This window comes from Dermochelys coriacea, chromosome 1 (assembly GCF_009764565.3).
Source record: "Dermochelys coriacea isolate rDerCor1 chromosome 1, rDerCor1.pri.v4, whole genome shotgun sequence".
NCBI lineage: Eukaryota > Metazoa > Chordata > Testudines > Dermochelyidae > Dermochelys > Dermochelys coriacea.
In genome coordinates, this window is record NC_050068.2 from 226,344,885 (window position 1) to 226,357,992 (window position 13,108).

Genomic DNA, 13,108 nt, shown 5'->3' on the forward strand with positions numbered 1-13,108 from the left:
GTAATGACTCATCCATTCCCAGTCTCTATTCAACCCTAAGTAATTGTATCCAGTTTGCAAATTAATTCCAATTCACCAGTCTCTCATTGGAGTCTGTTTTTGAAGCTTTTTTGTTGAAGTATAGCCACTCTTAGGTCTGATCGAGTGACCAGAGAGATTGAAGTGTTCTCCAACTGGTTTTTGAATGTTATAATTCTGACGTCTGATTTGTGTCCATTCATTCTTTTACGTAGAGACTGTCCAGTTTGGCCAATGTACATGGCAGAGGGGCATTGCTGGCACATGATGGCATATATCACATTGGTAGATGCGCAGGTGAACGAGCCTCTGATAGTGTGGCTGATGTGATTAGGCCCTATGATGGTATCCCCTGAATAGATATGAGGACAGAGTTGGCAACGGGCTTTGTTGCAAGGATAGGTTCCTGGGTTAGTGGTTCTGTTGTGTGGTGTGTGGTTGCTGGTGAGTATTTGCTTCAGATTGGGGGGGCTGTCTGTAAGCAAGGACTGGTCTGTCTCCCAAGATCTGTGAGAGTGATGGGTTGTACAGCAGCCTGGATTTCTACATAGACTGCTTCCGCCGATGTGCACGAGCTGAAATTGTGGAAAAGCAGCATCGCTTACCCCATAACCTCAGCCATGCAGAACACAATGCCATCCACAGCCTCAGAAACAACTCTGACATCATAATCAAAAAGGCTGACAAAGGAGGTGCTGTCGTCATCATGACTAGGTCGGAGTATGAACAAGAGGCTACTAGGCAGCTCTCCAACACCACTTTCTACAAGCCATTACCCTCTGATCCCACTGAGAGTTACCAAAAGAAACTACAGCATTTGCTCAAGAAACTCCCTGAAAAAGCACAAGAACAAATCCGCACAGACACACCCTGGAGCCAGGACCTGGGGTATTCTATCTGCTACCCCAAGATCCATAAACCTGGAAATCCTGGACGCCCCATCATCTCAGGCATTGGCATCCTGACAGCAGGATTGTCTGGCTATGTAGACTCCCTCCTCAGGCCCTTCGTTACCAGCACTCCCAGCTATCTTCGAGACACCACTGACTTCCTGAGGAAACTACAATCCTTTGGTGATCTTCCTAAAAACACCATCCTAGCCACTATGGATGTAGAAGCCCTCTACACCAACATTCCACACAAAGATGGACTACAAGCCGTCAGGAACAGTATCCCCGATACTGTCACGGCTAACCTGGTGGCTGAACTTTGTGACTTTTGTCCTCACCCATAACTATTTCACATTTGGTGACAATGTATACCTTCAAATCAGCGGCACTGCGATGGGTACCCGCATGGCCCCACAGTATGCCAACATTTTTATGGCTGACTTAGAACAACGCTTCCTCAGCTCTCGTCCCCTAATGCCCCTACTCTACTTGCGCTACATTGATGACATCTTCATCATCTGGACCCATGGAAAGAAGCTCTTGAGGAATTCCACCATGATTTCAAACAATTTCCATCCACCATCAACCTCAGCCTGGACCAGTCCATACAAGAAATCCACTTCCTGGACACTACGGTGCTAGTAAGCGATGGTCACATAAACACCATCCTATATCGGAAACCTACTGACCGCTATTCCTACCTACATGCCTCTAGCTTCATCCAGATCATACCACTCGATCCATTGTCTACAGCCAAGCGCTACGATATAACCGCATTTGCTCCAACCCCTCAGACAGAGACAAACACCTACAAGATCTCTATCATGCATTCCTACAACTACAATACCCACCTGCTGAAGTGAAGAAACAGATTGACAGAGCCAGAAGAGCTACCCAGAAGTCACCTACTACAGGACAGGCCCACCAAAGAAAACAACAGAACGCCACTAGCCATCACCTTCAGCCCCCAACTAAAACCTCTCCAACGCATCATCAAGGATCTACAACCTATCCTGAAGGACGACCCATCACTCTCACAGATCTTGGGAGACAAACCAGTCCTTGCTTACAGACAGCCCCCCAATCTGAAGCAAATACTCACCAGCAACCACACACCACACAACAGAACCACTAACCCAGGAACCTATCCTTGCAACAAAGCCCGGTTGCCAACTCTGTCCACATATCTATTCAGGGGATACCATCACAGGGCCTAATCACATCAGCCACACAATCAGAGGCTCGTTCACCTGCGCATCTACCAATGTGATATATGCCATCATGTGCCAGCAATGCCCCTCTGCCATGTACATTGGCCAAACTGGACACTCTCTACGTAAAAGAACGAATGGACACAAATCAGACGTCAAGAATTATAACATTCAAAAACCAGTTGGAGAACACTTCCACCAAATGCATCCGATGAAGTGAGCTGTAGCTCACGAAAGCTTATGCTCTAATAAATTTGTTAGTCTCTAAGGTGCCACGGGTACTCCTTTTCTTTTTTCAATCTCTCTGGTCACTCGATCACAGACCTAAGAGTGGCTATCCTTCAACAAAAAAGCTTCAAAAACAGACTCCAAGGAGAGACTGCTGAATTGGAATTAATTTGCAAACTGGATACAATTAACTTAGGGTTGAATAGAGACTGGGAATGGATGAGTCATTACACAAAGTAAAACTATTTCCCCATGGTATTTCTCCCTCCCACCCCACCCCCCACTGTTCCTCTGATATTCTTGTTAACTGCTGGAATTAGCCTACCTTGCTTGTCACCATGAAAGGTTTTCCTCCTCCCCCCCCCCCCACTGCTGGTGATGGCTTATCTTAAGTGATCACTCTCCTTACAGTATGTATGATAAACCCATTGTTTCATGTTCTGTGTGTGTGTGTGTGTGTGTGTGTGTATATAAATCTCTCCTCTGTTTTTTCCACCAAATGCATCTGATGAAGTGAGCTGTAGCTCACGAAAGCTTATGCTCTAATAAATTTGTTAGTCTCTAAGGTGCCACAAGTACTCCTTTTCTTGTTACTTTTCAGAAATTGTGGAGTTGGCAGAGTAAAAATGTCTGTTAATGAGATTTATTGAAACATTGCAGAGTTGCATGGGCAACCTTAACTGTGTGTTTCCTGGTTTTTAGAAGTTTGAGATTTGCTCAGCAAGGGGACGACCTACCCACAAGCAACCTTAATTCTGCATTAACATAGTTTTTTGCCAGTGAATTGCCTAGTTTGTTTTTTTTTTTAAGCAGGAAATGATAGGTTGTTGGTAGGAATTAGTAATGATTTAGGCAGTTGCACATATATCACGTTCCACAATTTGCCAGCCAGACCCTGCTCTCCACATCATGAGGGTCTCACAAGCCCTGCTTTGCCAAGCTCCCTAGCCATGCCCCTGACTCATTCACTGCATTTCCCCTCCAACCTGGCCCCCTCCCCACTACTGTAACCAGGATCCTTCACCCCCAATCAGGAAACGCATCTCCCTGAAGTCCTCACTTCCAGGTATAAAAGTGTAAAGGAGCAGTCTCACCCCTGCGGCGCCTCCTGCTGGTCGTTGAGAATTAGCTCTTTTCCAGCCTGGAGCGTGTCTGCAGGCCAGTGATCCGCCACAGCTCTGGGCCCCGTGTTCCCCACAGACCACGGTGCCCCTTTCTCTGGGGTTCTGCCCCCTGGCAGCACCCCCACACTCTGCCCTTCTCCCCTTCCTGGGGAACCCCCACCCACTATCCCCACCTTGCCTCAGTCTGGGCTGCTGCCAGTCATCACCAAGCCCCCACTCTCTGGAGCAGATGGTAGTATAAAGGCCAATCATAGGCAAGGGGGTTCTGACCTGCTGCCTTCCTCTGCCTCCCAGTACCTCTATGGGCCTTGGACCAGGCCCTACAGCCTGGGGAGTTGCCAGCCAGGAGCGCGCCTACTCAGCCTGCTCCTTCCCCAGCACTGCACCACTCTCAGTATCTGTCAAGCAGGCAGCCAGGCCCTGCTCTCTCCCAACCTGGAGAGAGACTCCTTAAGCCTCTGGCTCACAGCCTTTTTATACAGGCCAGCTGGGGCATGACCCAGCTGCAGCGGCTTCCCCAATCAGCCATCCCCAGCTACAGCCCTCTCCAGGGCTGCTTTTAACCCCTTCTTTTTTAGGAGTGGGGGTAGCCACCCCACTACAACAAGCATGTCTATTGCAATTACTTCTGGCCATCCTAAAACCCAATTTACATGCAGTGCCTGAAGTGAAGTGAAGGACAACTAAGTTATAGTGGAATGTTGTTCCTAGTTGTGTTTCAGAATGGGTGGAGTTTGTGGCCAGGATGGCAAGTTAAATCACAGCCAGGGTTTCTGGTCCAAAATACTGACAGTTTTATGTTTCAGAGAAAGATCCCCTGACTCCTATCCAATAGATGCACCCCATCTCCAAGAAACAGTGGGCTGTCAGAAGAGCTTGCAATGTTTCTATGACATGAGCCCTCCAATTTCCTGATTAATGTTCTTCCCACACTTATTAGCTTTCCTATGGTGTCTGTAGCTATTATTCAGATGCTCAGCCAAATCAGAGAAAATATCACACTTCCTGGACACAAATTTCCGATGCAGTTAAAATCTGCTCATTACACTGTATGAGGTGTATACCAGGAATAAGGCCAAGATTATTTCTGCCTGAGTGAATCACCACAGTGTCTAGTAGCTCACAACCTCTTAAATCACTAGTTAAATGCTGCAGAGTGGGCAAAACATGTTGCCAACACAGGCCTCCTGCCTCTAGTCAGCAGTCCCCATGCGTGGTGTACTCCTTGCTATCCCACAAACTTCTGCAACCCCGTGATCCAACAAATCACCCAGACTCCACATGTTGGCAACCCTGGCAGTACAACTATTTCCTTTTCTTCAGTAGTCAAGGTACCAGCTCTGTCAGTTCCTAACCTCAGTGCTATGTTTTTGGAATCATCACATGAATCTGCCCCAAGATTAGGAACCAGCCACCCCCATCTAGGGGCTACTAAAATACAGATTTTTCTCAACCAATCCAAGGCTTGCCACCTGTCCCCATTTCCTACCTCTTACACAAACCCTCTCCTGATCCCTGTTGCCCCCCCCCACTCACAAAGTCTACAGTCTCTAGCTCCTCCCCACCCGATATAATAAAAATGTTGGTTAAACCAGTTGCTGATTATTCTGTTGTGTTTACAGTAAGTCTGCCCATAAAATAAAAACATGTTATGTTATCAGAGAGACTGGCAACTTGTAGCAAGTAGAATGAGTTATCAGATATTTATTGCACAGGTATACAAAGATTCAGATTAGAAACCTCAATGGTACGGTGTTCCCCAGGGCAATGGAGTCACTACATTTCCCTCACAATATCTAGGCAACCATAACCCCTTTAACAGTTTCTCTCTTTACTGGTGCATGTACACTGTAATCCTTCTAGACTGCACATCTATACAAGCAAAGAAGTGAAAAAAGTTTTTAAATATGGTTCACAGGTTGAGTGCCCCCAAAGATTTAGTGGGTGCCTTGCAGCACCTTGGGTAAAGCTTGACTCACTGCAGCCCAACCCCCCCATTTCCCTTTATCATCCCCAAATTTGGAACATTAGTGCCCCATGAGGCACACGAATTCAAAAGCAGTACAATAACTTTGGATTTTAGAACACTCACAAGAGTTGAGCTTTAAAGCATATAAAATTACAGGCATAAAAACCATCCAGCTGTTTTTCTGTATTGGTGCATGTGCACCATTTCACTGCACATTTAAATAGTGTTCTCAGTTTGGGTTCCCAAAAAATTTAGTTGGTTCTATGTACTACATGACAGGTTGAGATCATTTTGACCCACATCACAGCAATAATTTGATCTCTAGATCTGTGCAATCCCCCTACACACACACACACACACACACACACACCCAAAACACCTAGAAATTTTTTGAAAAATAGCTATTTTTTTCCAGAGCTTATATTGCTGCAACCCCTAGCTCAAAAGGGCCACATGCTTGGATCGCTAACCCTATTCTGCACCCTCCTGAGGGACACCAAGTTTTAAAGGAATCTGGATAAGCATGTTGATTTTATAGGATTTAGAAAGGTCAACCTTTAAACAGAAATCGTGACACAGCCTGAACTATAGGGGAGCTGCTGCACCACTATAATACACAGCCCTGTTGCTTCTATGACATTAAGAAATAAAAGGAATTAAGGACCAACTAATTATAAAAGGAACAACACTATCAGGAAAAAGGATAGGGTTAAATTAACAGAGAGACAAAGATAGGAACTGGGATAAGAGAAAAGGCAGGAAAATCAAGGGGAACAGATAAATGAAAGAACAAGTTAAACCCACACAGATCCTCCCTCAAATAAAAGTATCAATTTTAATCACTAAATGTAATCAACACCCCCGCCTTCTACACACACATACACACAATAAAGGCAAATGGGTTCAAGTCCAGACTCTGTCCAGAAGTCCTGGATAGTCTGTGTGAAGTTTTGTTTTTTTTTTTGTTTGGAGCTCTATAGGTAAAATGGAACTGTAACAGCATGCTGACTCACCAGCACAGCACCTCCTGCTGGTCATCAGGGAATTAGCTCGATTCAAGCCTTGGAGCGCCTCCTGCTAGCCCGTGTCTTCCTACCGCTACCTGCTTTCTGTAAATCTCCACCACTTGTAGCACTTCAGGCCCTGCGTCCCTCCTGGACCAAGGTGCCCTTTACCTTGGGGTGCTGCCCCACAATAGTGCCCCCACACTCTGGGTCTCCCATCCCAGGGGAACCCCAACCCCCTATACCCACCTTGCCTAGGTGGCTACTGCTATTCGTAATCTAACCCCTTCTCTCAGGGCAAACTACAGTCTATAATGGCCACTTATCATTGGCAAAGGGGTTGGACCTGCTGCCTTAGTACCTCTCCTGGCCTCTAGCAAGGCCTCGGCCTGGGGACTCACCAGGCCAGAGCTGCTCAGCTCTGCCCGCCCTTCCCCAGGTACCCTCCCCAAACAGCCGGGTCCTCTCTGCTCCCCATCTGGAATAAGAGTCCCCTCTCACTCTCTCAGCCTGCCCTTTTATCAGGGCCAGCTGTGCCCTAATTGGGTGCAACCACATGTGTGGCTGACTACCCAACGAGCCTCCCTTGGCTGCTTTTAACCTCTTCCTAACCGGAGCGGGGTAACCACCCCGCTACAGGAACCATAAATAATCAAATAGATGTTACAGGCCTGATTACTGCTTGTGTACAACATGGTGTCAACACAACACGTTACTTCACTTGGATGTACACCTACTGACCTGGAGTTCCTCCCCTCTGAATCTTAGCTAACTAGCTACGTAAGGAATCATCAGCACTCACCCTAAAGCATTTCACTGCAAGGCACATCCTTCACTGGCTGAGCCAGGCTCCAGGTTGCTCACACCTTTCCCTTCCCTTGGCTTCCAGAGTAAGGGAGGCCTAACAAAGTTAAGCAGGCTGATGCACCTCTCCCTGTGGATATGCAGCCTCTGGTTTCTGTCTCCATGCTGGGCCCAGCTTATGGCTAGTGATGGACTGGCTTCTCCCTGTCTGCGCTTTTGACAGCCAAACCGTTTCAGTAACAAGTAGCAGAGGGAGATGTCCCACTATGGAGCTGGGATCATCTGGCCAAGAGGCAAAATGGAGTTCTCTCCCTTGTACTAGAGAGCAATTGAGGAGCGGTCTCTCCTTCTCCTGCTAGCAGCAGACTGCCTGGCCCCAAACACTATGTCAGTCCTTGTTCAGAGCACACGTATAGACAGAGTCAGCCATGTGCAGGCTATCCAGGCATGACAATCAGGCCTCTGGATTGGTAACTCCTCCTCTTCTCCACTGTCCCCCTGCCCCACCCAGGGTGAGTTTTAAGTGTTACAGTAAATAGCTCCCCAGTAGAGGAGGCGCTATAGTATTATTACAGCATTGCCAACTCTTGCAATTTTATCACGACTCTAGCAATTTTGGGATTTTGTTTTGTTTTAGCTGCCTCATGCAAACATGATAAAGGTGCCAACAACTCATGAATTTTCCCTTATTCAAAATGGCCACCATCTCCCATTACCGTCGCTGGGGGCTGAAGCCAGCATTTCCATATAGCCTATATTCATGTGGAAGTGAGGCTGTCCTTCATAAAGCCAGCTGCCATCTCCCACTGTTTTTCAATGACATTGAAGCCCTGCCCACAGGCAAAATGATTGCCACTGTATGGTTCAATGGGCTGGATGGGCCATAGGGAGCGTGAGGAGCTACAGCAGCAGACACACTGTGAAGGTGGATGGGGAGAAAGAGGGAGAGCAGGAGCTAGATTTGAGATTTGCAGGAAAATGGGGGACAAGGGTGGGTATCCAGAACAGGGGGAACAGGGGTGGGGAGGGGGAAAAAAGGTCTGGAGCAGCAGGGGGTGGAGAGAATGGGGGCATGCTGCCCAGTCTCCAGCAGAGAAGTGTGTGTGTGTGTGTGTGTGTGTTGCGGGGAAGAGATAATTCCTGCAAAACACTAAACCAATCCCATATTGTTATTGCTTATTAAAGCAATGGATTGATGTACTTCTTTCATACATCTGTAACTCCACTCTAAAAAAGTAATATACCTTCTGTGTGTAAGTGTGAAGCATGATGCATTAAATAGGTCAGTGATTCTAAAACTATTTATCCTCTATCCCTTCTATCAAAAAACAAAACAAACCAAATAAACAAAATACCTAGGAGGGGAGGGAGTCAAGACAGTAATAAAAAAAATGGATGGTTGTTCCCCAATCTCAGGGGTGAGAAGAAGGTAATTTGAGTATCCATCTGAGCAGCCAGGGAGAGGCATATGCAACCTTGGGAGGGACAGAGTTTACTTTACCACCCATCTCTTAGCTTCAACACAACTCTTATAGAAAAATGACATAGACCCACAGAATTCGATCTTTGAGGATTTTCATCAAGGATTGCACGGGGCAACCTACCCACAGTCAAGTCCAAAAAGAACAAGACAAATGAACTTATTTGAGCACCAACTCTATAAAATTTTAGAATGAGAAAGAAACATGGTAATAATAGCTTAATTTCTGACTAACAACAAGACTACTTCATGATCTACATATATTATCTTCACAGTTATACATAAATATAACAAAAAGAAAGAAATTAAATCTAAACAGGTCAGTCCCCACAGAAATGCAGTGAGAAATGACTCAAAGTTCCAAAAGCTTAGGTTGAGTTCACCAGAGTGTCAATTAGATTCCTTGTTCATCAACTCTATACAGTCTGCTGAGTCAAAAGGACTGCAATATCATTCCTCCTCTTGCAGGCAGAAATCAGCAGTTGGAACCCACACAGGCTCTTTCTCTTCCTCTGCTGGACTACTGTAAAATGATTAAGAGTTAAGGAAAATTAGCTTGCTTTCTGCTCCTGTAGCTGAGCTGCTCCTAAGCCATGTGAAGGTTATATGTCCTTTTGCAAAGCAGCTACTCTGACTACTTGACCTCATTGGAGTCTATTAGTCCAGCTGTGGGAGCCTGTTAGCATGGCCAAAACTACCACACCCATTTTCAGAAACTTCTAGGCATGGAACAGAGCAACAATAACTCAGATACAAACTTATTCCTCCCTCTCTTCTCTCTATCTCTCTTAAAAGAGTAATCTTCCTATTAGGCATGTAGGTTACCCATGCATTTTTGTTTGCATTAAAAGTTGACTTTTCAACCTGAAACTATCATACACACACACTGGCAGAGGAGTAGAGGGGAGTTAAAAAGTCAAAAGACAAGTCAGATAATGTATTTCAGTCTTTCTTTAAATCTCATGATTTTAGGGGTCTGACTCATGATTTTTAATCTCTTGAGGCTGGCAAAACTGCAATTATGTCAAGGAACTTAGAGAACTCTACTTTCAGGAAGTACTTGTTGGAAAAGAACAGTTTGTTCGGAGGAAAGACTGTAGACTGGATGTTACACTGTCTTGCTGCCATCTCTATGTTCATACATAGAAGTTCTTAAATAAGTCAGTTCCTGGAGTTATGTGATTTTAGAAATTAAATATTCCAACAAACATCAGACAAAGAGAAAACAATAATCCTAGCACATACCATATTCCTGTCCCCAGTAGATGGAGATGAAAGGAGATGTGGTACAGCAACTGGACGCTCTTTAGATCACAGTTGGAAGCTACGAAATTGCAACTGGGCTGGATCAAAAAGAAGACGTAATAAGAGCAGCCACACTGTTAGCTATAGTGGGCAACGGCTGCCACCACATGCCAACCACATGTGGATATGTCCAACAGCAGCTCCGGAAGGACTCAGTGTAACACCTAGATGTGCTCCAAATGCATTTCAACCACAGAAAATGGTCATATACAAATTATCTCTTTCAACATGTGTAATCACAAATAAAGAGAAATACTCCCACAGAAGGCTTTAATAGCAGCCTGCTGCAACACTGATGTCAAGATGCACATTTACCTTGGTGCCTATAGCCCCATTACTACAGCAACCAGTGGTGGAAGGAGTAACAGACAAAAAGGAAGAGATACCCACAAAGGCCAAAGCCTACTATGACCAACAAGCTAGGGACTTGCCGGAACTACAACTGGCAGTCCCTGTTGGGATCAAATATTTCCTCAGGACAAATCATACACTTGGAAACAAATTACATGTGTTGAAAAGAGAAATCCTCATTCATATAATAAAACAGTTGATGGGCATATATTTCATTGAAACGACAGATACATATCCCCACTATGAAAACAAGACAAATGTGGGTGCAGAAGATGGTGAAATATGCACTCCACTGAGATTTAATCACCGGGACACAGAAGGAACATAGATATCAGTTGCCCATCAGCCTATCAGAACATACTCAAAAAACCAGACCACCAGAAGAACCAAGTCCAAGGTAATCTGCTGGCATCAAAAAGATATTCTGTGTGCAATTGACGTTGCAGTGAGTGCAGGTCTACCTTTTGTGCCATATTAGGCAGGAAAGAACAACCCTCCCAACCTAAAAAGAAATAGCTTAGTTGCCAGGCAGGTACAAGTTAAGGCCTGTCTACACTTGATGTGCTACAGTGGCACAGGCTGCAGAAACCACAGCAGTGCTGATGTAGCACATCAAGTGTAGACACTACCCACACTGATGGAAGGGTTCTTCTCCATCGTCATAGGTAATCCACCTCCCTGAGAGACAGTAGCTAGATCAATGAAAGAATTATTCCGTTGACCTAGCGTTGTCTATGTCAGGAGTTAGGTCTAGCTTAACTATGCTGCTCAGGAAGTGTGGATTTTTTACACCTAAGTGACGTGTTTGCATTGACCTAACTTTTTATCATAGATCTGGCCTTAGTTAATTTTTTTAAAAAGAGTTGATGTTACACACATACATACAGACATACATATAATTTTGTGTGTGTGAAAGAGAGATAATAAGATTGTGTGGGGTTATAATAGACTGTTAAAGTATGTAAGCTGATGATGACACAGGGCCAACTGTCTGGATCTCAGGGATCCACAGATTCTAGGAGAGAATATGCTAACATATCCCATGAAGTGGTGGGGGAGGGAGTCTCACTTTGATTAAACAATCTTAGGGAGACTCCAGAAGGGGAAATTTATAGAGTTTTCCTATTTCTCCCCATCCCCCCATCTCCTTCCAGTGGGATTTTTCACAAGAATGGGAGATTCTCCTTCTTAGGCACGGGAGCAAAGCATGCATGTGAGATTGTTTATTTGGTCAAGAAAACTGAAGCAAGTCTCACACTAATGACTATGTTTCTTAAAGATTCTTTGTTTTGTGTAAAGAAAAAAGCAATGGCCTTAGGCAAGCTTGGCATGTCAAATGATAAAAAGAAACTAAAATGACAGAGCTGAATGCCTATTCTTTCTAAGAAAAGTATCAGTAAGGTCTTTCCTAGGCCCAAACAACAGTCTTGTCAGTTAACCATAATGTTATCAAATTAGACTGCATGGTTCTGAGTGATGGAAACCAATTAAACTGCACTGTTGTGCACAGCATTATCAGATTTCAAGTTAGTTAATTTTTCATGTGTTACATCTAGCATGCGAGAGAGAGAGAATGAACATGAAAAAAATTCTCACTTTTCTGAGAACATTGAAGGTTCAAAAGATCATGCAAATCTTACCATATGTTATGTGGGGAGTTGTGGTTTGTTTCAGTTGTTTAAAGCGCCATATTATTCTACCTTAAATTTAGAATAGTGCCTGAGTAGGCTATAAGATACAGACAGGAATACAGGGGTAATTCTGAAGGTTTTGGTAAATTCTGGGTCATACGTTTATTTGGCATGTAGCCCAAGAAAGACCTTCAGGGTTTGGTCCACAATTATGTAAGGTAGCTCTTAAAATTAGGATGTACTTTTCATAGGTTTCTGTATCTTGTATTGATTTACAATATATAGCATGTAAAGCATCTTATCTGCTCACTTTTTGATGGTTTATGTGAGAGGACAGTATTATTTCTAATGAAATAGAACCTAAGTACCTCATACAGGGATTCTATGTTAGGCAGTTGTACGGCCTCCATTACTACAGTATTTGATCTCCTTGGGATTAAGACCCTATTGCACTAAGCACTATAAAACCAACAGACAGTCCCTGTCCCAGAGTTTTCACAATCTAGAATTAGACAGTATCCTACAGGTTATTAAATAGACAAATAGTGGGAGGGCATATTAACCCCCGTAGTTATACGTTTAGGTTTGTCAAAGGCGTAACATTGACTATATATAGCAATGAAGGACAACTACATATATTCTTGTGAGCTAGCAACTCCTGAATTCTAATCCTGGCTCCACCAATGAGTTGCTATGTGGTTTTGGGCAAGCTACTTCAAGGCTCTCTGCCTCAGTTATTCGAGATTTACAAATGGTGCAAAGGAGGGAAGAATCCTGCCTAGGGTGTATATTCTTCAGTCTCCAGACTCCAAGGGAGAGATTAAATTACAACAACACTGGAACTATATGCAAGTGTAAACAGTGATCTTTTCCTAGGTCTCCCAATCCGATATTAGTAATGAGACATGGAACCTTTAAGATCTAAAACCACCAATCTGAATACAGTTTTCTAGTGACCAGAGTTATCATCTGATAACTGGTTGGTTACTTGAAATAAAATGTGAACTGGAGCGGTGTTCCCAGACAACTTCATATATGTTGACTACAATGTAGTTGTTCTGGATTTGCAATGATATAAGGGAGAACAGAATTC

The 13,108-nt window shown here is 44.4% G+C and overlaps 1 long non-coding RNA gene across 1 annotated transcript; it reads right to left on the reverse strand.

Annotated features, from left to right (window-relative positions):
- Window positions 1-8,811: 8,811 nt before the first annotated feature.
- LOC122460412 lies at window positions 8,812-10,071 on the reverse strand. The gene is made up of 2 exons (XR_006281700.1): window positions 9,974-10,071; window positions 8,812-9,251 (listed from the first exon to the last, which is right to left on the reverse strand). It is a non-coding gene; the product is annotated as an uncharacterized LOC122460412 (long non-coding RNA).
- Window positions 10,072-13,108: the final 3,037 nt, after the last annotated feature.